Here is a 27,785-nt window from a genome sequence, read left to right as displayed (position 1 = left end):
CCACTGGAAACCTCACAGTGCCAGACTAATTAACCTGGCATGGCTCGTATGCAATGCTCATGGGTGCCAGTACAAAACCCCGACACAGACAGTCAGTTAGATGGCCAAGAAACCAGATGAGGCCCAGCTGTGCAGATGCCCTCGCCCTTCCTTTCATTTTGGAGCTTGAAATTCTACTCCTTCTGGTCCTCTTTTTGTACAGTCTGTGCTCATGTTCTCAGGCATGGGATGACTGTAAATAACTACAGCTCTCTGCCATCTAAAGCCTTAAAAACAATAGTAAACACTATAAAGAGGTGATTTAGTGAGAAGAAACCTGACTAATAGTGTACTCTATTTCATTTAAAGCAGTTGTGCTGCTTCATCACATAACTCCCTCTTCATTGTATCATCTGTAAAGACATCTGTATGTTAAAATCCGTGTCACTAATGCTCAGTAGGTGCATTTCAAACAATTAGGGTGTGAGTTTGAAATACATCTTCAATTTCTGAGATGTTGCAGTAGAGTTAGTAATTCTGGCGGATTTTAAGGCAGAGGAAATTTGTGGTTTTGAATAATATCAAGTGGCGCCAGCTCCTCTCTACATTGATTCCATGGGAAATTTTATTAACAGAGTTGGGAAATAAAATCTGACTCCAAATTTTTCTGTCATAGCACTTTGAGATATGAATCCTTTGGCTGAAGCATGAGGCCTTTCTGCTAAGCATTCATAAGCAGAGCTGACACAAAGAGATTATAGTAAGGAATCCATGCAGACTTGGCACGTTTGTTAAAAGCACACAGAAGGGGCTGTTTGTCCATTACAAATCTGTTTTACTGTGCAGTGCACCATACAGTGCTTCTGAAAAGAAAACACTTAATATTTGGGGGGCACGGGTTCTTTTCAGTAGACAACTGTGATCACTGCATCCGCAACAGCAAAGTTGGCAGACCAGCAAGAGAAGTCAGCAGCACCATGTTAATTAGTCTCCATTTGGACATGGGCATAGGAGGAGAATAATTGTACAGAAGTAAGACCTTGAAACTAGAGAGGCATTGACCTGAGTGTTTACTGATACAGTCCCCTTAATTCTTTGCAGCTCCAAGAATAACTAACACTGCATCAGTGCAGAAATATGGCATGAAGCTCCCCAAGTTACTGAGTATTTAGGAACACCTTGTTCACATTTACCCAGCAAAAGTTTGAAATCAGAAACCAACTGCTTGAACTGGTATAGCCAGGGAGTGAATTTCTCAAGGATCTTCAGAGCTAGGGCCAGTTTTCTAAACTTGGTGTAATAAATAAGGCTGTAGGGCAGCTTTGAAATCAAAGGGTTTGAATAGGGAAATTAGCTGAAAAGATGCAAGTGTTATGTTAAATGTTTTCCTTTTTAGTGCCAAATTTTGTAAGAGCCTGTATAAAATTTGGGAAATGAGAGAATATCTGATACACAGTTTGGAAAGGTCCCTCAGCAGCACAGTGGAAATAAAACCATTCTAAAATATTGCCTTTTAGTTCCAGCACTCAAATATTTGCTCACCTTGTGGGGTCACAAACAGCACCATTGGTGGTAACATTTGAAACAATTCCTCCCTCAACAGCTGCTTTTTTCAAAAACAGATTGGGACCATACCCTGAATTCTAGAAGTATTGCAGCTGTAACTCTAATGTCCCACACAAGGATGACAAAATTATTCTAGGAACACTTTCATTTCCACTAGCGACAGACTCAGAGACTCCAAACAATCTTCTAAATTCTGCTGACATGACATATTTTGAGTCTATTTTTAGTAGTTTAATAACTATTGTAGGTTCAAAGGGAAAGTCTATGAAATAGTGGTCAGTCCAGTTTTAATGCCTGGTGCTGAGTGTCAGGCAATGAAGAAGAAACATAAGCAAATGATCTCTTCCAGAGAAATGCAAATGTTGAGATGGATGAGGGGTGTAAGCAAGAAGGACCATGTGAGAAATGTGTAGGTTAGAGCCATACTCAAAGTAACACCCATAAACAAAAAAATAAGGGAGTGCAGGCTCATGGTTTGGTCATGTAAAGCAGAGCCCTGACAGTTATGTGTGTAGGAGTGTCCAACAGCTCAAGACTGAAGGAAAAAAACTGAAAGGCCAACCCAAGAAGAAATGGTGGGATGTCATAAAGGCAGGGCCGGCTTTAGGCACCACAGGGCCCGATTCGAAGGAGCTGCCGCCAAAGTCCCGCCGCTGTCTTCGGCGGCAGCTCAATCACTGCTGCGGAGGAAGGACTCTCCGCCGAAATGCCGCTGAAGACAGCGGCAACGATTGAACTGCTGATGATGACAGTGCCAGGACTTCGGCGGCAGCTCCTTCGGGACGTTACGGGGCCCTCTTAGGGGCGCGGGGCCCGATTCCGGGGAATCGGCTGAATCGCCCTAAAGCCGGCCCTGCATAAAGGAAGTCATGTTACCATGTGTCAGAAGTGACAGAAGTTATGGCATTGAACGGAGCACTTTGGAGGAAGAAGACTCGTACAGTGGACCCCATTTGATGGGATTAATGCAAAGAAGACGAAGATTGTTAATACTTTCACGATTTGGCAGTCGTTTTTTTTAACTGTTTTGGTGCTTGTATTTTATGTTAAGTGCTGTACTGAATAATGAGTTGGAATCCTCAAGTACAAGTAGTCACAGGATCATAGAAGGCAAAGAAGGAAATGAGCAGTTATTTCTTCTAGTCCATTTCCCTGACAGAGCTAGTTTATTCCCTACTGTATATTGTTTAGCCTGCGGCTCCATAAACTCTTCTCCATCAGATTCAAATGTACTAAGATTACTTGGTAAATCAGGATTTAAAAAAAAAAAAAAAAAGAACGAGACAGACAGACCTCTCTATGTATAAGGCACTTTAAGAGGCAGGGCCAGGAATACACTGATGAAGTTTTGCACCTCCAGGGGATGGGGAAGAATAGAAGGTGGAGGATGATCTCATTCTCCATTTCCCCCTTATGAATTAGGTCTACATTTTCAGAAATTACTAGTTGTGATCCTGGGAGCCCCTCAATGTGAACTGGCAGAGGGCCCACCATTCTATAACTCTTATCAGGCCTGACACACTGATTAGCCCCAATACACTGTTATCATAATATGCCTCTAAAAGGAGTAATGTACGGTATCATATGTAAACAGGTGACATGCATGATTAATGCACGGGTTGGGTACAAAGAGTTACATATGTGTGCTGGAAATATGTCCTTACAATGTATTTGGGAAGCAGTCCATACATCAAGCTTGACAAAGTCTAGACAGAGGAATGTGGATTTGCCTGCCTGACCGACTTGATTGCAGGCAGAGGACAATGAAAGTACTTTACATATAAGGCAAACAAAGCCATCTAGAAGGTGCTTAGTGAGTTCACTGGGGGACAGAGTCTGCACCCCAGGACACCTTCCTGGCTCCTGAGGGAGAGACAATGGACTTTGGGTAATATAAGGGGAGCAAAGAGACATTTTAGGTTCCATCCCTTATGGAAGAGAAAGAACAGCACCCTATGAGCCTGTGAAAGTTGGCTTCTCTTGGTCTGAAGGGCAGGAGCTGCTCACAATTTTCTGTAAATGAGAAACTGTTGTATGCAAAGTAGGGTGACCAGACAGCAAGTGTGAAAAATCGGGACAGGAGGTGGGGGGTAATAGGAGCCTATATAAGAAAAAGACCCAAAAATCGGGACTGTCCCTATAAAATCGGGACATCTGGTCACCCTAATGCAAAGACATAAGCCACTAGAATTAAGTTTTAGTCACTAGAAAGTGTTTTGTTTTGTTTTGTTTGTAACCAGACGTCTCTTTTTCTCTTGCTTAGTATGGCTTAAATCTTTGTTCTTTATTAATAAAGGTCAACTTGTTTTAGTACAAAACCATCTCAGTACTGTGAAGTGAGAGTCTCCAGCTGACATACCAGGCTGGTGTGTGCTCTGTCTCTTTGGAGACAGTGAACTTAATTTCTGAGTGAGAGGGACTGGGCACTTTAGGGAGACGTCTCTGGGGAACTTGGGAACTGATGTTCACTGATTGTTACCTGAAAGGCAAGGTTTAGATTGGCACGGTGTAAGAGTTTGCTGGCAAGGCAGACAGGCTGGTGTGTCAGAGAGCAGACACTCAGCAGCAGCGAAGCTCTCGCTGAGGCCAAGCGGTAACACAGTGGCTTACAATTCTGGGTATCCTGAGCAGAATGTCACAGTTGCGTAATCTAGTGCAGGATTTACACACAACTTGCTGGCTGACAGAGGTTCACACTTCAAGCACTGGTAAAACTAGATTTTTAAGTCATTCTGAGTGAGAAGGCTGGGAACAGTCAAAAAAGGTCACCGTTTGTTGTTTTCTGTTTATTTCGAGTGCGGAAATAGAACAAAAGCAACAGCAAAACATCTATGAAATTAGGAACAGCCAGATTGGCAGCTGAACAGAAAGAAAAGAACAAGAACCCCAGAGCTGGGAGGCTGAAATGAGAACCATAGAGCCAAATGCAGAAAAACAACAAGCAGCCCATTAATGGACCATGGCACTGAAAGAGAAGGAAGCCCAAGAAAAAGAAAAGGGAAAGCAGCATAACTTGAGCTGGAGGGAAAAGCATGGACAGATCTGACAGCTCCCAGGCATTCCCTGGCTCCATGGAACATCCAGTTGGTTCAAGCTATGCCCAGCATACAAAGAATCAGCTTGTATTGAGGAATATCTTGCTACTTTTGAGAGTCTGTGATTTGCATAAAATTTCAGAAGACAAAGTGCCCACACTGGTTGCAAAGCTCTCAGATAAAGCATTAACCATATTGGGAAGACAGAAGCAGCTAAAGGGGGAGGAGACATTCCCAGCCTAGCCTAGAAGATTGAGGCAATGTGTCTCCAGGGACCAGGAGGGAGGCGCCCCGCCCAGTGGAGGAAGCAGCTCTCAGAGCTGACAGCAGGCAGGCGTGTGCAGCAGAACAGAGAGCAGACCCATCTCTAAAAAGCATCAGGGGAATCATCTTTGATGGTTCCCCAGTTAGGGGAAGCAGGGAAAGGTTTTTTGGAAGAAGAGGGATGATTGTGCAGGGAAGCTCCTGTGGGGAAAGATAGAGGCCCTGGAAGCCTTACAAGCAACTTCTTGTGCCTGTTAAGCATCACTGAAGATAATGAAGTTTCCCCGTGACTATCCTTTTGTGGGTCACTCAGGGACTCAGACGACTTATGAAAGGTTACAAAGGAATTGTTGTTGGCCAGATATGCAGGTGAGAGACTATTGCGGGCCCTGTGAGAGAAGCAGAAGAGGCCATTAAGATCTCACAAAGCTCCCATCAGCCTGTACCTGTAATCAAGGAAGCATTTTTTAGGGTGGCAATGGATACTGTCGGACCGCAGCTTCAGCCAACCCAGAGGGTGTCTAAATATGGATTTCTTCTTTGGCACCCAAGAATACACATTTTTGCTATGTTTCTAAGCAGTCTTCTTCATTAAGAGATCCAGAGAGGCAGAAACACAGGAAGCAAGGCTGAGCCAGCTGCTGAGGTAGCTATGGGAAAACAACAAGGTAAAGTGCAGGAAAACCAACCAGAGTGAACTGCTGGGAAAGAAGAGGAAAACACTCAGAGTCTGGAAGAGTCAGACAGAGCAGAGGAGTTAGGCATAGTGGAATTAACATGAACCACAGGGAGGGGAAAATGTAAAGCAGAACTAAATTTGTGGAAGGTTAAAAAATAAGAGAAGTAACAATTAAAGGTTGCAGAAGCTGGATTTGGGAGAAATGCAGGATTTAAGACATGAAAGTATTTAGAAGGAAACACTATCTTGGTTAACGTGAAGAAGTAATGAAAGAAAATCTACAGTAAGTCAGCCAGTAAGCCGGTAGGGTTTGTCTAGTGTCAGATTCAGTTTTAAATGAGCTGGCCGAGGAACTCTCTGGACTGTTAATGTTGATTTTTAATAACTCTTGGACAGCTGGGAACATTCCAGAGGCCTGGAAGAAAGCCAATGTTGTACCAATATTTAAAAAAGGTAAATGGGGTGACCCAAGTAACTATAGGCTTGTTAACCTAACATCGCTCTCAAGCAAAATAATGGAACAGCTTATCTGTGACTCAAAAAAACTGAAAGGACAGTAATATAATTAATTCCAATCAACATGGGTGAATGTAAAATAGATCTTACCAAACTAACTTGATATCATTTTTGATGAGATTACAAGGTTGGTTGATAAAGGTAGTGGTATTGATATAATATGCCTAGACTTCTGTGAAGCATTTGACTTGGTACTGCACAACATTTTGATTAAGAAACTAGAACAATACAAAATCAACCTGGTCTACATAAAATGGATTAAAAATTAGCTAACTGAGAGGTCTCAAAATATAATTGTAAATAGGGAATCATCATCTGTTTCTAGTGGAGTCCTGCACCAATCAGTTCTTGGTCCTACACAATTTAATATTTTTATCAACAACATGGAAGAAAACTTAAAGTCACTACTGATCAAATGTGCAAATAGCACAACGATTGGAGGAGTGCTAAATAATAAATAGGACAGATCGGTAATACAGAGTGATGTGGATGGATTGGTAAACTGAGCATAGGCAAACAATATGCATTTTAAAAAGGCTAAATGTAAATGTATACTTCTAGGAACAAAGAACACAGACAATACTTACAGTCTGGGGGACTATCCTGGGAAGCAGTGTGTCTAAAGGAAATTAAGGGCAATGGCGGATAATCAGCTGAACATAAGCATCCAGTATGACACTGTAGCCAAAAGAGCTATTCGGATCCTTGGATATATAAACAGGGGAATCTCAAGTAGGAGCGGGGAGGTTATACTACCTCTGTTTTTTGCACTGGTGTGACCACTGCTGGAATACTGTGTCCAGTACTACTGTCCACACTTTGAGAAGGATGTTGAAAAATTGTTCAGAAGAGAGCCAAAAGAATGATTAAAGGATTAGAAAACATGCCTTAAAGTGAAAGACTATTTAGTTGTGGCCAAAACGGCTAAGGCAGTCCTTAGATGCATAAACAAGGGAATTTCGAATAGGGAATTGTGATGTTCCCCTGGTGTTATCTGGACTGGTGATCTGCTTGACTCTGGGAGCCAGCTTTAACCTGTTCAGCTGTGAGAACCCCCATTCCTGGGCTGTTCACGCACAGCCTCTGGCATGTAAGCTGCTCCTTGGATTGTGCAACCAAATGACACTAGCCAATACCTCTGGCCCTAGACACAACCCTAGGAAACTCCATCTTTCAGTGTCCAGTTATGCCCGCTGGACGCTGCAAGCTTATAAGAGTTTGTCAGTTTAACAAAGAAATTGATATGTACCAGGCTTGCTATCCCAAGGGGAGTCTCTGACATGCATCAAACCAAATGCACTGCTTCAGGCAGAATAAACAAACACATTTATTAACTACAAAGATAGATTTTAAGTGATATTAAGTGATAAGCAAAAAGTCAGCGTGGTTACCAAAATAAAATAAAGTATAAGCACGCGGTCTAAACTCTCAACCCTATTAGACTGGGCAACATCTAGATTAAGTAGTTTTTCTCACCCCACTGGATATTGCAGTCCTTAATATACAGGTTTGTTCCTTAAACCTGGGCCAATCTCCTCTGTTGGACTCTTGTCTTCTTCTCAGTGTCTTAGTTGCTTGCAGCGAAGGTGGGGACAGGAGAAGGGCCCAGTATGTGTCTGTCTGTTTTATACCCTCAGTCCATGTGCTTGGGGAGCAGAAGTCCAGGCATGTCTGGAGGGCATTTCAGAGTCTCTCCAAGCAAGGTTGAGCAATTCCCCTGGTGTGGCCTCATGTAGGTGAGTCGTTGCATTGTAGCTCCCTTCCTGGACAATGGCTATTGATGGGTTGTTTGACACCCCGCCCGGCATTGGTTACTTTCCTTGCTGTTTCCTCTGGGGAGCTAATATCTGGCTGATTCCCCAACTTACAGCATGTTTTAGTGACCACCATACAACACAATTCTCATAACTTCTTATGCATTAATGATACACATATATGGAAAGAGAAATGACTTTTAGCAGATCATAACCTTTCCTCTGGTACCTTACAAGGCATGCTTTATATGTAAGATCATGATTATATGAAAATGAGGAATATGGGGGTTACAGTACGCTCCCCCAAGGTATAAAATGTCACAGGAGTAGAGAAATTATATTAGTTCTATATTTGGTACTGCTGCAACCACTACTACTATCTGTTAGTCTTTAAGGTGCCACCAGACTCCTTGTTGTCACTACTACAATACCATCTCCAGTTCTGGTGTCCACAACTCAAGAAGGATATTGACAAATTGGGAAGGGGTCAGAGAAGAGCTACAAGTGTGATTAAAGGATTAGAAAACATACCTCTTTGAGTGATAGACTCAAAGAGTGAAATCTGTTTTGTTTATTTAAAAAAAAGGTTAAGGGGAGACTTGAACATATAGGTACCTACATTAGGAACATAAATTTGGTTCTTCATTTTAGCAGACAAAGATATAACAAGATCCAATGGCTGAAAGTTGAAGCTAGAAAAAATTCAGGCTAGAAATAAGGCACACATTTTTAGGAGTGAGGGTGATTAGTACTAATTAGACCATTCTGTGCTCATCTGTTAACAGTGCATCCACAACCAGCCAATTTTATTTTTCCTCACTTATACACTCTACCACGGGGGTAGGCAACCTATGGCACGCGTGCCAGAGGCAGCACGCGAGCTGATTTTCAGTGGCACTCTCACTGCCCGGGTCCTGGCCACTGGTCCCAGGGGCTCTGCATTTTAATTTAATTTTAAATGAAGGTTCTTAAACATTTTAAAAACCTTGTTTACTTTATATACAGTAATAGTTTAGTTATATATTATAAATTTATAGAAAGAGACCTTCTAAAAACATTAACATGTATTACTAGCACGCGAAACCTTAAATCAGAGTGAATAAATGAAGACTTGGCACACCGCTTCCGAAAGGTTGCCGACCCCTGCTCTACCACCATAAGTGTGCTTGAGCATCACATACTGGTGAGCAGATATGGAGGAATGACTACAGACCATGAGAAGAGGGAGGAAGGAAAGAACAAAGAAAAGGGAATGCTGCTTTTTATATATAAACACATAACTGCACTCATCACAGCACTGAAAAGCAATTCCCTAGTAAACAATCAGGGTATCCAATAAAAAACGTTTTTTCCCCCCATTAAACTGGTCAAAGCAGGGCCTACAAAGAGGTATCAATATGTCACTCTGGGACAATGTCTACCTTTAAATAGCTGTCTTCATGCTCAGAGTTATTGGATGACCCCAGTGCATTTCTAGTGACATTTGAAAGGGTAGCAACAGAAGCCAGCCGGGACAGAGGAATATGGGCCCTCTGGTCAGCACCTTATTTGGCAGGGGGAGGTTCAAGCAGCCTACATGGCCTTGAGTGACGAACAGGCCTGAGACTATGATGATGTTAAGATGGCCATATTAGATCACGTGGATCTGTTTATGGAGAAGTACCGACAGAAGTTTCAAGTCACTAGATGGGCTGGAGATGTATGGCCCAAAGTTTTCACCCAAAGATTAACAGACTGGGCTACCTGTTGGTCAAAGCCAGATATGCAGAGGATAGGTGAAATTATGGAGCAATTTCTACAGGATCTCCCTGAGAATACCTGTATCTGGGTTAGGAGGCATCATCCCACAGCTCTGGAGGTGGTGGTCAGACTCACAGAGAAGTTTGAGGAAGCAGATTTCCCCTCAAAGGGTGTGTGTCCATTTAGCAGACCCAAGCCAGGAAAGAAGGTTGGAGAATTGGCAGAGGTGAAGCCTGCAGAGAAGAAAAGGGAGGAGAACAGAGGAATGCCATCGGCGAGATGGGAAATTACCTACCACCACTGTGGGAGACAGGGACATATAAGATAGTGTCCCTATATGGATTGTGAACTGTCTAGATTTTGTGGTTGGACTGGGACACTGGGGGAGAGATGGAGAAAAATGCCAACCATATCTGTGAAGGTGGGGAGGGGACGAAAGAGTGACCTATTGGACACTGCATCATGTTTGCTGGATAGGAAAGATGTGGTGAAGCCACATTGGATCCTGCCAGGGGAAAGGAGTGCATCCATGGGAGAAAAGACTCTGCCCAATAGCCGAGATACCCCTGGAAGTCCTGAATAACTTCAGACAGAAACAGGTTGTGTTAGAGATGGACTGGAACCCCTTCCCCTCTAAGAAGAGAGTAGGCATCTGGGATTCACTGCAGAAGGGAACTGAGCCACTGGGGAAGATATAGAAAGGGCTCTAAACAGGAGAGCCAGAGAACCCTAGACAACAGAGTACAAGCCAGGGAGGAAAAGATTAAAATAGAGGTTCCCAAGGGGAAAAGAGGAAAAAGAAAGACGTAATTGAGCAGACACTGGATGAGAAAGAACACCCAAGAGTATCTGAAGGAGATGGGCTGTCCCCAGCATTCTCGCTGCCAAGGCCTTGAGATGAGGCACCACAGGATACACTTATCAGGCTAGGAGAATGGGGCGGGAGGGCTATAGATTAAAAGCACTATGGGGTGATAAGATATGCCCTACCCCAAAATAAATAGGGTGAGGCTGGGGAGATTAGACCCCAAATTGCCCCTGGTGTGAAGACTTGTGGGCAGATACAGGGTTGGGAGGGATGATCCCCGTCCACAAAGGGTGACTTTTGTGAGTGGAGGATGGATGAAGCTTGTAAGGGGATACTGGATAACCACCCTGGGGGTGATTGTGGAAACAGGTAGCTGGTGCCTCTTCTAAAAAAGGGAGAGCACAAAGAAAAAGGAAGCTCAGCATTCAACAAAGCGGGATGGTGTGTGACAGAGTGCTGGAAGCTAACAGATGAGCCAGCTTAGGCACCAATCAGTTCCCTTGGAGAAGGCTGATTTCGGGTATGCAGCTAATTAGATGATCAGGCTGGGAAGGCTGATGAACCAATTAGCCATCAGCTGAGGGGTATAAAGGAAGAGATAGGAAGGAAGCCAGGGTGGATGACCTGGGTTAGTAGAGCCCAGTATGCACTGTGATCTCAAAGAAGGGAGATTTCTGTCCCTCCCAGACCCCTGTGGGAAACAGCCTGATAGCCAGAAACACTGCCAATACTTTGCTGCACAAGACTGCCCAGGTGTTGGTGATGGGAATATAAATAAATTCATATGAAATTGCTACCTACTGCCAGAGTCTGAGAGGTTTCTGGGGCACCAGAGGATGGGGATGGAGTGTGCCCATTACACCTGTCATTCATCCCATCCTGAAACTGCAAAATGTTTTAGCATTTGGGAATATGCAGAGGAAAGGCGTACAAGGTTTGATTCATGACAATTTTGGCAAAAGATGAAAAGCAACGGTGTCACACACGAACAGAAAGGGCTTCCCATTTACAGTTCATGTCTATTTTGGGTAGTAGGAGATTGAGTTTGGAACCATCTCTCCTGGAATAGAAACCCAGCAAGGTCCTCGGCTTGTATAAATCAGCATAGCCCTAAATAATTTCAAAAATGAATGAATAAGGCAAACATATGCACATACACAGTGAATATTCATTTATATTTTTAATTGAATTTCCTTCAGTCTTATTTACACCTTGTGTTTTTCCTTCCTATAATCATTCCTGTGATAGAGTTTTCTTGGCGAAAATGCTAGCATAATACATTCCAAAATTGCAATTATTCAAGGAAACTGTATTTTAAATTTACACACGAGACTTTTTGCGAGAAGTGCTTCCACACTCATTCAGGCCAGAAACAGAAATAATACTAGCTACAACTAACAGTCCAGAGTGAACTTTTTTGGTTTTGTTTTTGTTTATGGGTTTTTTTTTGTTTTTTACTAGAACCTAATTTTTTTCAGTGACACTGATGAAAATCTGAAATAAAACTATTATTCTGACAGATGTGGAGCTGCTCTGTAATAATTTAGGAATACCCAATGTGGACCTGCTTATTGAGATGTTTGCTGTATGGTACATCGGGTTAAATATTGGGAGGTTTACTGCATGAATATGTTGGTTGAGTTTAACAGGGAACTGTAAAAAAAAGCATGAAGTGAAAGCAATGGCTCAAGATAAGCTATCCCCTGGTGAATACTTTAGGGTAGTTAAGAGATAATGCTTGAGCTATTAGCTGTGAAGATCCTGTCTCCAGGCTCTAGCCAAGTTATAGAGCTTGTTTGGGGCCAACAGATTAAAAGGACTATAAATAGTTTAGTTGTAGCCATCTTGGTCCCAGGATATTAGAGAGACAAGATTGGTGAGGTACTCAGAGTATCTTTCCCAAACCTGAAGAAGAGTTCTGTGTGGCTCAGAAGCTTATCTCTCTCTCTCTCTCTCTCACCAACAGAAATTGGTCCAATAAAAGATATTGCCTCACCCACCTTGTCTCTATAAATAGTTTAAAAGACACTCTCTGTCCAGCCATCAGCCAGCTGTTGCTGGGACGCTGTTCAGACTGATACATACAGATACCCACTGTGGTATTTGAAGAGGTTAGGCCTTCATAGGCTTCTATCAGGGGATGCTAAGCCTTGAGGTAAGGTAGACGTGTACAGGCTGTCTTAGATTCCTTTCTCTAAGTGTTTTATTCCCACTGCTAAGATTAAACAATACTTTGATTTGAGAAGGCTGTCTGGTCACTCTTTTCACCACTGCTCACAGACTCCTGAAGGGAAGAACCATAGGTGCTGAACCCAGTTGGACCAGTTGGGTAAGCATGGTGGATCTACAGTGTACTGTAGCCCAGTGCCCAGTCTAAGAGTGGGAGAGGTGCATAATTCCACCCCAGGAGAGATAAAGGCACGAGGCCTGACACCTGAAAGGGTGCACTCATGGAGTCCAGAGAGGGGACAGAGGTGCAGCTAGTCCTGCAACCGTGGCAATTATGAATAATTATTTGTAATACGGTAGCAGGTAGAGGTCCCAGCTGAGATCAGGGCCCCATTATGCTAGGCACTGTGCATGCACATATAAGAGACAGTCCCTCCTCTGAAGAACTGAAATTCTAAAGAGACAAGAGAGTGGCAAAAGGGGAAACAGAGGCATAGGCAGATGAAGTGATTTTTCCAAAGTCACACAGCAGGTTAGTGTGAGCACGAGGAAGAGAATTCAGCTCTGCAGAGTCACAGCCTAATGCCCTTGTTACTAAACCACAATAGTTGTTGAATAAATGCAACTAATTTGAAGAAATCATAGTCTGTTCACAGATATTCAACAACAACAAAAAGGAGAGAGAGAGAGAGAGACTAAATGCATCAAATACATTATTCATTGTGAATTAGTCACTTAGCTCTAAGGGTATGTCTACACTATCCGCCGGATCGGCGGGCAGCGATCGATCCAGTGGGGGTCGATTTATCGCGTCAGGGTCGATTTATCGCGTCTAGTCTAGACGCGATAAATTGACCCCCAAGCACTCTCCCGTCGACTCCTGTACTCCACCTCTGCGAGAGGCGCAGGCAGAGTCGATGGGTAGGATGACCAGATAACAACTGGTTTCAGAGTAGCAGCCGTGTTAGTCTGTATCCGCAAAAAGAACAGGAGTACTTGTGGCACCTTAGAGACTAACAAATTTATTAGAGCATAAGCTTTCGTGGGCTACAGCCCACTTCTTTGGATGCATATAGAGTGAAACATATTGAGGAGATATATATACACACATACAGAGAGCATGAACAGGTGGGAGTTGTTTTACCAACTCTGAGAGGCCAATTAAGTAAGAGAAAAAAACTTTTGAAGTGATAATCAAGATAGCTCAGTACAGACAGTTTGATAAGAAGTGTGAGAATACTTACAAGGGGAGATAGATTCAATGTTTGTAATGGCTCAGCCATTCCCAGTCCTTATTTAATCCTGAGTTGATCGTATCTAGTTTGCATATCAATTCCAGCTCAGCAGTCTCTCGTTGGAGTCTGTTGTAGCCCACGAAAGCTTATGCTCTAATAAATTTGTTAGTCTCTAAGGTGCCACAAATACTCCTGTTCTTTTTGCAGATAACAACTGTGAAAAAACAGGACAGGGAGTGGGGGGGCAATAGGCGCCTATATAAGAAAAAGTCCCCAAAAACGGGACTGTCCCTATAAAAATGGGACATCTGGTCACCCTATCGACAGGGGAGTGGCAGCAGTCGACTCACCGAAGTGAAGACACCACGGTGAGTAGGTCTAAATACACCGACTTCAGCTATGTGAATAGTGTAGCTGAAGTTGCGTAATTTAGATCAATCCTCCCCCCTCCTCCACCCCAGTGTAGACCAGACCTAAGTACAAACTGGGGTTTGGAAGGTGCATGGGAAAGACAAGTGAAGCAAAAACAAACAAACAAACAAAATGCACAAACACAATTGGAATTCCTTGCTTAAATATTCCCTCATCAGTCAGTGTTATTTTTCAAGCAGAATTCTGAGGGAAAGTATATTATTACAGTCACTTATCTGAACACTAGCATCCGTGAAATCATTACCATTAAGATAGTACATGAAGTTTGACTTTATTAGGCTGAATCATAGGCAAAAGTGATGTAAGGGCTTTAGTGCTCTTATAGCATGTGGTGTGAGCACGCTCTTTGAGTATCCGGTGAATGCACTACAATCTCAGAGGTTTGTAATCCATAGATTATTGAGAAGATCAATTTAATAATAGTAGTTAGCCTATATAGTGCTCTTCCTCAGTAGATCTCAAAATACTTCACAGTCTTTAAAGCATTTATCCTCATAACACCTCTGTGAGGTAGGGAAATGCTATTATCCCCATTTTACAGATAGGAAACTAAGGCACAGAGAGGCTAACTGACTTGTTGAAGGTCACACAGGAAGTCTGTGGTACAGTAAAGAATTGAACCTCTATCCCCCAACGCCTGGGCAAATGCCCTAACCACTAGACCATCCCTCCTCCTTTGTTGACATTAAATTCAACTGTGTCGGTACAGCTTTAAGGTGCACTCAAGAGCTCTAAAAGCTCATTCAAAGTTTTATTTTCTTATTGTGTCTAGGATCCTGTATCCTATGTGGCACCTTAGACATAATGAAGCAGATAGCCCAGAATTGCCATTTTATTCTCTCCCCGTCCTCCCAGCCTGGTCTGGTCCAATCATGACAGTACCTCTTGTTGTTTGTTTAGTTTGACATTAAACTTCATTTATTTTACACCCCTCTCAAATTTTCCATTGTGACCATGCTGCAGATTTTTGCAGTGAACACACACAATTGCCTTGTAGAGATTGTGAGAGAAATACTGCTCCTCCATTTGACTGCACTCTTACCAAGTACTCTATCAGGAGTAACTTTGGTGGCTGTAGAGTAGTGCTCTCCTTAATGCAAGATTGGATCTCCTGGGCTCACTGTTCTTTTCATCATTTTTTGCCTTGCACTTACATTCATTGCACTCTGCACTGGTAGGATTAAGCTTTCTGAATAATTTCCTCTTGAAAAAACAGTGTTTTCCAAAAAGAGTTCTAAAGTGCTTTGTGAAACATCTGAGAATTTTCCAGCAGATTCTAAACTCACTTGAATCCATTTAGGTCTTCATCTTTTAACCCCATGTTGAGGGAGTATCCATCAGCCTATTGAAAGAAGTCAAACTTTCAGCCTAGCCTGCAGAGGTGTGTTAAGCGGGACTACTAGACCTATTAAATTCTACCACGATTAAAAGAATGGTATCCCACAATTAGGGGAGAGAACACCCAATCATTAGCAGGGCCATTTGACATCTATGGGGAATTTTTGCCAAAATCTGTTAAGATTTTCTTCAATTCTACTGAATTTGGGGGGAGATTTAGCTTTTATTTTCCATTCTCCCATGCTCTTTGATTTTAATCTGATATATTATTGCAAGGCATTTATTACTTAATTAGACTAATGAGCCTTAATTAAGGTTTAGGACCAAGTTTTATCAAAAACCTACAAAATTCCACTCCCCAGGAACCCAACAGCCCTTTAGCTGGTAACCATTCTAGGAACAGAAGCAAGAATCTCAGCTATACAGATAAATGGCCATAGAGAATATTCCTCCACTTACATATTCAAACTATGCAAGATTGTTCCATCAGAACATCCTTTCAATCAATGAAGATCATAATGTGGGAGGGCAGGTGCAGGTTTCTGTTTCTGACTGGATGATCAGCAGTGAAAGGGTTAACTAATTTAAATAGCTATAACTCTGGAGACGCCAGAGTTAATGACATTAAGACAAATCAATAATGTTTGCACTTGTTTAAATGTTATTGGTCCAGATGATCTGTTGTGTCCTGGCCCCTTTACATTGCTCAGCTATGTGTGGGGTCCAGGAAGCTAGCAGACATAGCTAAAATGCACCCCTCCCCCCCCCCAAAGGAAAACTCCCTTGTGTAAGGGAGTTCCTTGGGTAGCATAGAGCTGCCAAACTGGCACTGTGCCTCTCCCTGTGGTCCTGGGTATATGGGGCGTGCCAGGAGACGAAAGGAACATGGGCAGAGCACTTTGTGCACTGGTTGTTCTTTGTTGTAGATAGCCCCTGCTGCAATAGCCCCTTCACTGCAAAGTTAACTCCTCTCAAATTAGCTCCAGTGAGAGTGGCTACACTGCAAAATAACATGAGCTGCACAGAGCAATTAGATTACTGCACGAAGTGATTGTATTAGCAGCTGCATGGCTGTCCAAACTCCAGCTGTAGCCTAGACTCCCTGACAGGCCAGCTAAATGGAATTAAACCACCACCACCACCGCCGTCAAGTTATGGATTTGTGTGTGCAGGCAGGATTCAACTTTGGGGAAACACTTGAGTTAATTCTTCAGTGCAGACAAGTCTTGAGTGTAAATTAGAGGCTTAAACCCTTCTTTGCAACTCTCAAGATCTGGGACAATAATTTGAGCCACTAGTCTGATTGCACTAAAGACAGATTTTAGTGTTGCTTGCAAAGAAGTTTAATCTTTTACTGTATTCCAAGCATATATATATTTAAATTCTAGTGTTAGGTTATGTGCCTCATTCTGTAGCCTATTTGCATGGAAAACTCCTATCAGATGATTTTGTATATGGCGTAGATGCAGAACTGGGCCCCATGAATACTGATCAAAGATTGAAAGTTTCTTTAATTATTGGGAAGAAAGAATTACATGGGAGCAATTAACAAAATTCTATTAAACATAACCTTCTATGGGTTCCCCTTCTGGACTCTATTCCTGGGCAATACATTTTAAAATACCACTGATGGTTCTGTCCTCCCTACCCAGCATTATCAGGACAGGACAGGTCTGCAAACTGTTGTGGAACTTTGTCAACATGTTTTAGGATTAGTCACTACAGGAGTCAAGCCAGGGAAGAATTTGCAAGGCTTAAATTCATTCAAATTTACAACAGGTATTTAAAGACTTTTCTGGTTTTTGAAATAAATATATATTTATATACATGTTCCAAATTATCCTTAAAAATGCCACCTTTGTGTACCTTTTTTGATGTGATGGGAAGGAAGGAGGCTGGTAACAGGTTAGGTAGCTTGGAAGGATTATTAGAGAAACAGATTGAGGAATATGCAGATGAAGAATAAAAGGGGGAAATTCTTTGAATTTTCTTACAGTGTTGTTCTGAATATTGTGTAGCATGTTGTGGAAAATGTTTAGCCATCTGTCTAATGGATACCAGTAAAGGGGAGGCTGTGTTAAAAAATAAACTACCAGTTTGTCCTTTGCAAAAAGTTAATAAAAAGAAGGAAGTGAAAGCCTGCTCATTATTTTTAATGACTTTGCTTTCCAGCAGAGTGCCTGTATCTCCCTTCCTTTACATTCTGCCTTATTTCAGTTCATTATGGCACATTAAACCACTCAGAAGAATGATGGCTTTGTTCTAAAGCACTGAATTTATCAAGAGGCCCACAGTCCCAGCCTGACCAGGCTGTTAATCACAACTCCTGTGCCAAGGTGATGATGCAGAGAAGAACCCAATACATTGTCCACTGAACAGCGACCAAATAACAGAACAGCCTTGGAGTTCTTTCACTACACAGAATAGTGTTCTTCACTAAAGTTGCTGAACATGATGCACAAAACCATAATTGTGTTTGATACACTGGCACTCACCAATGCCTTTATGTTTTCTGCATGCAAGTGTCTACTTTTTTCTCTGTTACTGGCTAATTAGACATGAACATCACACTTTCTGTCAAGCAATATTGGCTCCATTAACTTTAAAATATCCTACATGTTTTGTAGTTCATAATATGAAACTGCATAATGTATATACAGATACAAGTTCTAGTATAGGATTTAATATAAGTTACTGTAGTACCCAACTTATTAAACATTTGCACGTATAATATTTAGGCTCATTGTAGATCATCATTGTGTGAAGAATAGCTAAAAACGGGTTTTAGTTATAAGTTTGAGGATTAATAACAACTTCTACTTCTGGGGGAATTCTGCACCACTGCGCATGCGCTGAATTTATGTCCCCTGCAGATTTCTTTGCTTCCCTGCAGAAAAATGACTTTCTGACTGGGAAGCAAAGGGAAGCCACAAGAGCGGTCATGAGACCCTCCCCAGCAGTATGTTTTGGGTGCTTGGGGCAGCCAGAAGAGAGGTAAATCACTGTGCAGCAGGGGGCAGGACTGGGGAAGACCCAGCTGGTGGCTCCTACCCTGCTCAGCTGTTAGTCCCGGCTGGGCTGGGGAGGATGGGACTTCCTTTTCCCCTGCACGGCATCCAGGGCCGTGTCAGACCCACCCCCAGATTTCTCCCCTGGTTGTAGGCAGTTCCACAAACTCCCCCCCGCCCCGTGCTTCCTGCACCCATTGCTCCTCAGCTGCAGGAAGAGGGATCAATGTACAGGGAGCTGCTATCCCATCTGCCCAACCCCCATGCAGCCAGACCCCATCATACCCAAATCCTTCTACCGAGCTTCACCCCCCACGCCCAGAACCCCTCCCCCAACGAGCCCCACTCCCACTCCCCCTGCACCACCCCAACGAGCCACCTGCACCTGGATCCCCAGCCTACTGAGCCCCACCCCCCCAGCATCTGGACTCCCCCGCTGGGCCCCCCACACCAAGACCCCCCCTGCTGAGCTTTATCCCCCTAAAACCAGACCCCCCTGCTGAGTCCCAACCACCTTCACCCGGACCCCTCTGCAGAGTCCGATTACCATTGCAACCAGAACCCCCAACAAGCCCCTGTGCATCCAGATCCCCCAAACACCCGGATCCCCCTTTGAGCCGCCCACACCCAGATTTCCCCACACAGAACCCTCTCAACCTACACCTCGATCCCCCCCTCACTAAGCCCCTTCACACTTGGATTCTGCTTTGCTGAACCTGCCTGCCCACACCTGGTGCACCTGGCCCAGAGGGGTACGGCCCTGGGATGTATCTGGGGCAGGGCCTGTCCTTACGTGTCAGGGCCGGGGTGAAGCTTCACAGTGATCTCCCACCTCTGTGCAGCCAGTGGCCTGTGCTCCCCGATGCCATGCTGCAGAATTTTAAAACATTGTGCATAGAATTTTTATTTTTTTTGGCGCAGAATGCCCTCAGGAGTAAACTTCTCTCAAGTGCCCTGCTGTAATTTTACATATAGGTAAGGTAGCTGCCTTAATCTAAACTTCAGATGATAGGCTTTTTGCCCAAAACAACACCAGGTCTAGTCATGCTATACCCAGGTCTTTACAGCGCTCCACTTACAGTTATCTGTGTCTGGAAAAACAAAACTGATTCCCTTTTCAGTGCTCAAGGAAATAATTAGAAGTGGATCATTGTCACTTCCTGGCTCTTGGTAGTTCCAGGCAGTTTTGCTACAGCATCTACCTGAACAAAATGGTTTGCAAATGGAATTTTTAATCCTGGCCTGCTTCTCTTGCTTGACGCTTGAAGACTTTGGTGCCTGAAATTGTCCTATTCAGCAAAAGGCAAATCCTGGACCCAGTACACAACCTGAGTAAACAGGCTGTACACTATGGAAGTCTGCAAGGGTTGGGGCTGCAGAGCACAACAACAGCAGAAGTGATCCAGTGCAGGGATTCTCAATCTTTTTCTTTCTGAGCCCCCCCACCAGCATGCTACAAAAACTCCAGGGCCCAGCGGGGGCGGGCTCAGGGCAGGGACCTTGGGCATAGGCATGGTTTGACTTCTATTTGGGGGTGTGTGGGGGGAAGTGTGGCTTGAGCCAGCTCCACACGGCGGGGTCCAGGGAGGGAGTGCCACCTCCACCCCCTGACTCACCTCAGCGGGCCACCCAGCCTGTCTGGGTGGGGGGGGGGGGGAACCAAAAATTATAACTCAAAGGAGGGGGGCTCAGCTCAAAAAGTTTAAAAATGATTGAGGGTGCAGGGAGGAGGTAGCCATGGGCTGTGTGCAGACAGGGAGTAGCTCAGAGTGCAGGGAGAGGAGTGTCTAGGGGTTGTGTGTGGGCACGGGTAGCTTAGGTGCAGGGAGGGGGTAACTAGAGGCTTGTGAGGGCAGGGGATAGCTGAGGGAACAGGGTGAGGGGTGGCTAGGGGCTGTGTGAGGGCAGGGGAGTAGCTCAGGGTGACAGGGAGAAGGATATTAGGGGCTGTATGCCGGGAGGGCTCCCCTGCAGTCCCTGCTCCCAGAGGGCTTTGCCAGCCATACAGCTGAGCACCTCCACCCGGGCAGCTCTTACTGGCTGCCTCTGTGGGAGCAAAGGGGACTGGGAGCTGAGGAGCAGCTTCAACCCTGGGCACCAGCAGCAGCAGGAAAAGAGGGAACACTGTGGCTGCCTGCTTCATGGCACCAGCCAGAGCAGCAGCTGCCCCGCATTGCCCAGCTCCAGCTTTCCATCTGCGACCTGGCCAGGGGGCAGGGAGAGACGGAAATGGGGACGGGGGGTGGAGCTGTTCCAGGGACTGCACTGCTCTTGTGCTGCAGTTTGGGGGGGCAACGCCCTCCATGCCCCCCAACTCTGCCCATGGGCTCAGAGCGTCTGCTTCATGGGAGCACCAGGACTCGGGGCTCCAGGATTCAGCCCCCCACCGCCTGGCTTCAGCCCCGCAGGGGGCACTGAGGATCAGGGCTTCAACCCCACAGGGAATCCCGGGGATTGGGGCTTCAGCCTTGGCTTCCAACTTCAGTCCCGTGGGGGGCGCTGGGGTTTGGGCTCTGGGTTTCAGCCATGGGGCCCCGCAGCCCCATTGAAAGGGCTTGTGGACTAAGTTCCCTCTAAGCTGCGTGGCCACGCAGCTGCCTATTAAGCCCCATGCAAGTGCTCAGGGCTGCGGTGGGGAGAGGCGCCTCTCCCTGCTGGCCCCAGCATGGACCTGTCCTGGACTTGCCGTGGCCGGGGGCGAGGCGCACCTCCCTTGGCCCATCCCAGGCCCACCAGAGCTGCCGGGCAGAGGAGCCCCTCCCTCGGCCCAGCCCAGTCCCAACGGAGCTGCCGCATCCGGGGAAAAGCACCTCTCCCCCGGCCCTGAGCTGCTGCGGTGAGAGAGGGCTGGGGGGAGTCCTCTCTGCTCACTGCAGCCCCAGGGCAGCCTCACCCCAACCCCTCATCCCCGGCCCCACCCCCCCTGGACCCCACCCTTTGCCCCAGCCCTGAGCCCCCTCCTGCACACCAAACCCCTCATCCCAGCCCCACCCCAGAGAGCCTTCACCCCTAGTCGGAGTCCTCACCTCCTGCCCCCAACCCTGAGCCCCCTTCTGCACACCAAACCCCTCATCCTCAGCCCCACCCCAGAGTCTGCACCCCCAGTCAGAGCCCTCACCCCTCACACCCCAACCCTTTGCTCCACCCCTCAGCCTCCTCCCACACTCCAAACCGCTCGGCCCCACCCCCACCCCATGAATTTTGTTATCTGCACCAATATGGAGGTGATGTGTCACACATCACCTCCATATTGGTGCACATAACAAAATTCATTCCGCACATGGACATAAAAAATTAGAGGGAACACTGCTTCTGGACCCCCAGGGGGCTGCAAACCCCTGGTTGAGAACCGATGATCTAAAGCCACTATCACTACCACAGAACTGGAGTAGCCCTTGTGTGTTCTGCCCCTTCTTTCTCACAGGCAAGGGTGTGCATTAGTCAGTAGATCCTGCAGTTGTGGGTCCAGTGGCACAGCTTCTAGTCCTCAAACCCTCTCTCTCAGCAGTTAAGGAAAGTCCTGTGGGGCTGTGCACTGCAGTGCTAAGTCCGTACAGATCCCCAAGCACTCAGTGATACCCCCAGTGGCTCTACTTTGTTCAAGATCAGCTCTGCCCCTGGAAGGGGAGCAGAATTTTCTCCATGTGGAATCTGGGGAAGACACATTGAAAGGTGTTTGAATGTGTATTCTTTAAATGCCAGGGAATTCTAGGCTCAGCAGGCTGTTTAATGCTTTAGATTTATTACCTTTTGCACAGAATAATGCCCAAAAGCATCCCAGTAGAAGAGAATTTGAATTGGCAAAACATATTCCTCTGCCTATATTAATCCAGGAAATGAAACACTTGACTCAAAGTGTATTCTCTTTATGTAAGCACTGACAATGCTGTTGGTTAAAAAAAATTACTTTACCATGGTTCCTCTAAGCTAACTGAAGAATGAAAGGAGACAACCAATCAGATAAAAAAAAAAAAAATCACATGCTTATTTTCTACAAAAGCCAGCACAGAATCAGTAAGAGCAATTTTTTACCTCTACCACAATACAGTATTTAACTTTGTTGTAGCCTGACAGCAACCCACAGCTGGTTGATCTGTTTAGCTGATGAGAGAAGCATTTGATAAGCTACCTGTCAGAAAGCTAATTAGGAAAGAAAAAGCTCATTGGATTGCAGGAAAAACAACAAAATGGACAAAGAAAAGAAAGCAATTGTTCAGAGCTATCATCAGCTGTACTCCTACTGGGAGGGAGGGAGTTGCCAATGTCATTTCCCAGGGGCCTAGTCCTGCTCTAATTGACTTACTATTGTTGGAATCCAAAGGAAAACAATCCAGCGTGGCCATGACAACACGCTGAGAGAAATAAATGATACAGTGGTACTGGTAAGATTCACTAGGGCTTAGACTAGACACTGCAGTTCAGTGTGAAGGGATATATGATGACATTCATCACATCTAGATCTAAATTAGGCAGGCTACATTATATTACTAATTGGTAACACTGGCATATTGGGCTATGGAAGTGGAGTGTTAATACTTCCCTGAGCCTTGTTGTTTTAACTCAATGGTAACAAACAACTCGGTGTTACAGGAGCAAAGATGATTTCCCTGTAGACCGAAGAGCCAGACGGCTACCTCCACCATCCATTACAGGAAGCACAATGTTTTTAGTATCAGAGGGGTAGCCGTGTTAGTCTGGGTCTGTAAAAAGCAACAGAGAGTCCTGTGGCACCTTTAAGACTAACAGATGTATTGGAGCATAAGCTTTCGTGGGTGACTGCCCACTTCGTCGGATGCATGTAATGTTTTTAGTGACTGCTTTGCTCTGGGCTCTGAAGAGTGTACTGTATATTTTCCAGCAAACCCTGGGCAACAAGACCCCTCGTGTTGAAACTGTGTAGGAGCCTCCAAAGAGGAAGGATGAAGAACCACGATTTACCAGAACCTGGTCCCATGCAATAAGAGCAGGAGATAGGCAAGGACTAGAGAGATTTACATTTTACAGCATTGGGAGCTCTATTATGATTTCCCACTTATTCTGTGAAAATTGTTCAGGGGGTCCTAGTTTGCATAATTAAAATACATAGCTAGACAGGAATTCAAATTTGGGGCTAAACTGCATGAAGTGTTCAGTTTTGATCATTTTGCTGGTCAAGAACATTTAGGTATTAGAAAAGCAATTAAGATAAGAACAGATTTAAACATTTTATTAAAGTGAATGTTTAAAATGAAATATACACGAGTTAAGAGGCAAGGTACTGTACATCTGGGGTCAGGCTTGGGTTATGGGGGGTTACAGGTATCGTTTACAAGGATGTAAAGATACATACATATCGCATAACCTGCATAGACCCAGATTGGGGTGCAAGAGTTTTTAAAGTGTCAGTGGATAAGTGGGCTCGGGTACGCCACCCATGGAATGAATAAGGAGTCCAAGTCAGTATCGGTGTAGCGGATAAGTACATGGGTGGGGTACCCTTGGTCTGTCAGGGAAGGAAGTGGGTTATTTCCCTGGTCGGTGGTCTCGGTTACTCAGTGTGGTATTGACTGTGTCCTGTGATGTGTTCTGTATAAATGTCTCTGGACCACCTGGTGGTGTCGGACACCATGAGCTGTCTCATGAACCGGGCGTAGCGTCGACCAACTCCACACGCTCTCAGAACCGGCTCGTTGTGGGGGTCCCAGGAGCCCAGGGCTCCCACAAAGAACTATTATGAAATGCCTAGAGAATATAATTCATTATCCAGACAAACTTTCAAATATATAGACATACATGCATGCTAAATTAAAATCAAATTCCTGTGGAATTACATTTATTACATATATCTTCCACATTAAGGCCAAATGAGTTCACTCTCATTAATGTTATTACAATGGATACCATAGTTCTGTGGCACAGAAGGTTCAGAGAAGATACAATGAGATTAGATATGGTTAGATAATTGGAGCCTACAATGAAAGACAGTAACTAAACTTACCTTTGTTGTTTTATCGGTTTCATACCAACACCAATTTTCCCTTGACAGTGTCCTTTTGTTGCAGCAGGCAGAGGAATCTCTCTCTGCCTAAAGCACCAAATGGGTACTGTTTAGATGAACTAAAACAGTTTGGACTAGACAAAGATAAATTATCTTGCCTGTGCCTTCCTGATCTGAAGTAGCCCCCACTATTCCAGTCCTGCACTCCCACACCCCCCTTCCAACTCTGTCAAAGCACCTCATTTCTGACCTACAATTTCGTTTGCAGACTCATTTCAACCAATGGGATTGAAATATGCAAATGAACTGGAGTGAGTAACTCATAACTGTCTGAGTTATTTCTGATATCACAATGCTCCTCTATCTGCCACAACAAATGGGCACAGTGTGGAAATCAGGCTTTTCTGGTGTTCTGGTTTTCCAGTTGTCACCAAACTCAGTATGATTCTTCCCATTGATTCCTAGAACATCCCCTGAAATTCTGGAATTGATTGAATGTGGTCTTCAAAAGTTAGATCACATTACAGACAAACAGAAAATCCCTCAAGTTGCGTATTAGGCCTCACTTCGCTTGGTCGGTGGGTCCTCCCTTTCAATCAACAAGAATCTGTGTTGGAGAGATGGATCTCTAGAAAAAAGTGGGGAAAACCAAATGCTTTCCCTCAGACCAGGCATGCCAGAATATTTTGTATAAGTTGTAATTTCTAAAAAGCAAAGTAGAGATGAGACAATAGCAGGACACCTACCCAAGGCTAACTGAAAGTACCCAATTTACCCAAAGCTTACAGTGAGCTGGGTTTGATGGGATCTCAGACTCAGGCCAAATGAAGCAATGTCTTTGAAGAGGGATGAAGATCAGTTGCTGATGAAGGGGTATTATGCATATGAGACATATTGATGTTTTGTACTACCATATATTGAAATTTTAAAATGCATAAAAAAATCCATAGCACTCCAAAAACTTGTTGACCTTTATTCAAAAGCTTTTTCATTTGGAAGAACTGCCTGCTACATCAATGATATAAAATCAGAAAAAATACAGCTGGTAGATGCAATGCACAAAATCAAAATAAGATTGCTACACTTCTCTCTCCTTAGGAGCTTTCCTTGATTTTAAACGTAATTTATTCTGTTTCAGCTGCACAGTTCCTGCACATTTACTTTAAAATGTCTTTAGTTCTCAGTCTTACATAGATCTAAGGCTATTAAATATAATTTCAGCTGGGAACAGTATACAAGAAAAGTGAAAATATCTCAAAGCGATATTAAAAAAGTAATAATAGTGCTAGCAGAATTTAGAGGCTTGGATACAAAGCCTCCTATCTCCTGGTCACTTGTTCAAATCTGGACCAGGTCAGAAATGACTGAATTTCATTACCATCTAATAGCTGTTCATTGGCCTAAGTGAAATAAGACGGTTGTATCAGTCCAGTTCTACTACACAGGTATGCACATCACAAAAATATATCATCCCAGGCTGCACTAATTGTCAGGTTGGAAATAGAGTTGAACAGCATATGTCCAACCAAAAATTTGATAACTTTAGGCTTTTTATGGTTTATGAATCTCTTGCTGATCGTTGGAGATTTCTGCAAGTTAATTCAGTTTTTGTAAGTATTCACCGAATGCTTGGAATTTTAAAATTTTAGGATATTTGCACATATTCTGTACGGGGAGGAAGGATAGTTTAGTGCATAGAAGATGGACTATGGCCCATGGTCTCTAGAACACTGGATTCAATTCCTCGCTCAGCCAGACTTCCTTGGTGATCTTTGGAAAGTCACTTTATACATCCTGTGCCTCAGTTCCCCATCTGTAAAATGGGGATAATATGCCCATTCCTCACAGGACAGTTGTGTGGATAAAGATAGTAAGGCATCAGGGTACTACTGCGATGAGGGTCGTATCAATAACAATACTAACAGATAGATATATTCATTAATTGCTATCTGTCTACAGTTGGTCACGTGGTGATTTGCTTCCCACTTGTATTACTGTGACTTTTTAACAGGAGAATAATAAATGATGCAAATTGAACCGCAAGAAACACACTTCTGGTACTAACATGACACATTTTCAAGATACACAAATGTTTTGCAATTACCAGCAATTGTAGAAATATTTATGAATAACTAATATTTTGGCCCTGCAAACAGCAGCAAATCGTATGCAAGTTCTTGATTTTCAAATGTATATATACTAATCTGTTTTTCTATTATTTGAGCAGCTCTAATTGACAATCTCAGAAAGGACTCTGGGCTGAATGAAAATGGACACTGAACATCTAGCTAGAGGTGTTTCCTCCAGAAGAGGGGTTGAGGCAATTTGTGTGTATAGCACATGCCTTGCATACCTTCTATTATCTGGATAAATTAAGACCTTCACTCTTTACAACTGAGAGACAAGGTGGATGAGGTAATATCGTTTATTGGATCAACTCAAAGATATTACCTCACTCACCTTTCTCTCTAATACCCTGGGACCAATAAGGCTACAACACTACATACTCTTTACAGCTCAGTTTGGTACCTTTCATAAGCGCTTTGTTCCCATACGCTTTTTTTTTTTTTTTTTTTTTAAATTGCCATCTGAATTCAACAGATTCTTCTTCCTATTTTGAAGTACAGTTCACAAAATAAAGTCTCCAGTATTTCATGGGGTGCCTTCTAAATGAGCTAACAAAAAGGCATACAATCTTGCAAGACAGATTTCACATGACATTTTTGTAGACTTCTTTATTTAGGAATACATTTTAAGCACTGGATTTTTCATATAATAAGATGCTCTTTGCTTTTGTCAAATTGCAAGAGCTAATTGCTATATTGCACTCTTTTCCAGAGGCAACCCACCCACTGAACAATCAAGGAATGTTATTGAGCAATGCATGGAACCAGGGATTCTTCAGTGTTTTGGCTGATTGTTTTTGCTAATTTAGGGGGAAATCTCACCTTTTTTAAACATGGAGGTATTGTCCATATTATAAACAGTACTACAAACTGATTTTACAATAAACCCCTTTCCTCCCACATCTTCTACTCAAACATCCAAAACAAAGCCCTGTCTGTTTTGCAAACTTCCTGAAGATGACAGTACAGCTACAGTAATGCTAGGGATGAATCCTCCAACATAAATTGAAAGCTGGTACATTCTTTTGTGCAGCATCCATCTACTATATGCATTCTGACTAGTTACTAGATTTCAAATAGCATATGTATTTGTAATGTTTTTTCTCAATTATTCGAGAGGGACTGCAAGTGAGAATGTTAATATTCATAGGTCTGACTA

This window comes from Terrapene carolina, unplaced genomic scaffold (genome assembly GCF_002925995.2).
Source record: "Terrapene carolina triunguis isolate 2854851 unplaced genomic scaffold, T_m_triunguis-2.0 Scaffold68, whole genome shotgun sequence".
NCBI lineage: Eukaryota > Metazoa > Chordata > Testudines > Emydidae > Terrapene > Terrapene triunguis.
Note: the sequence above shows the minus strand (reverse complement) of the source record.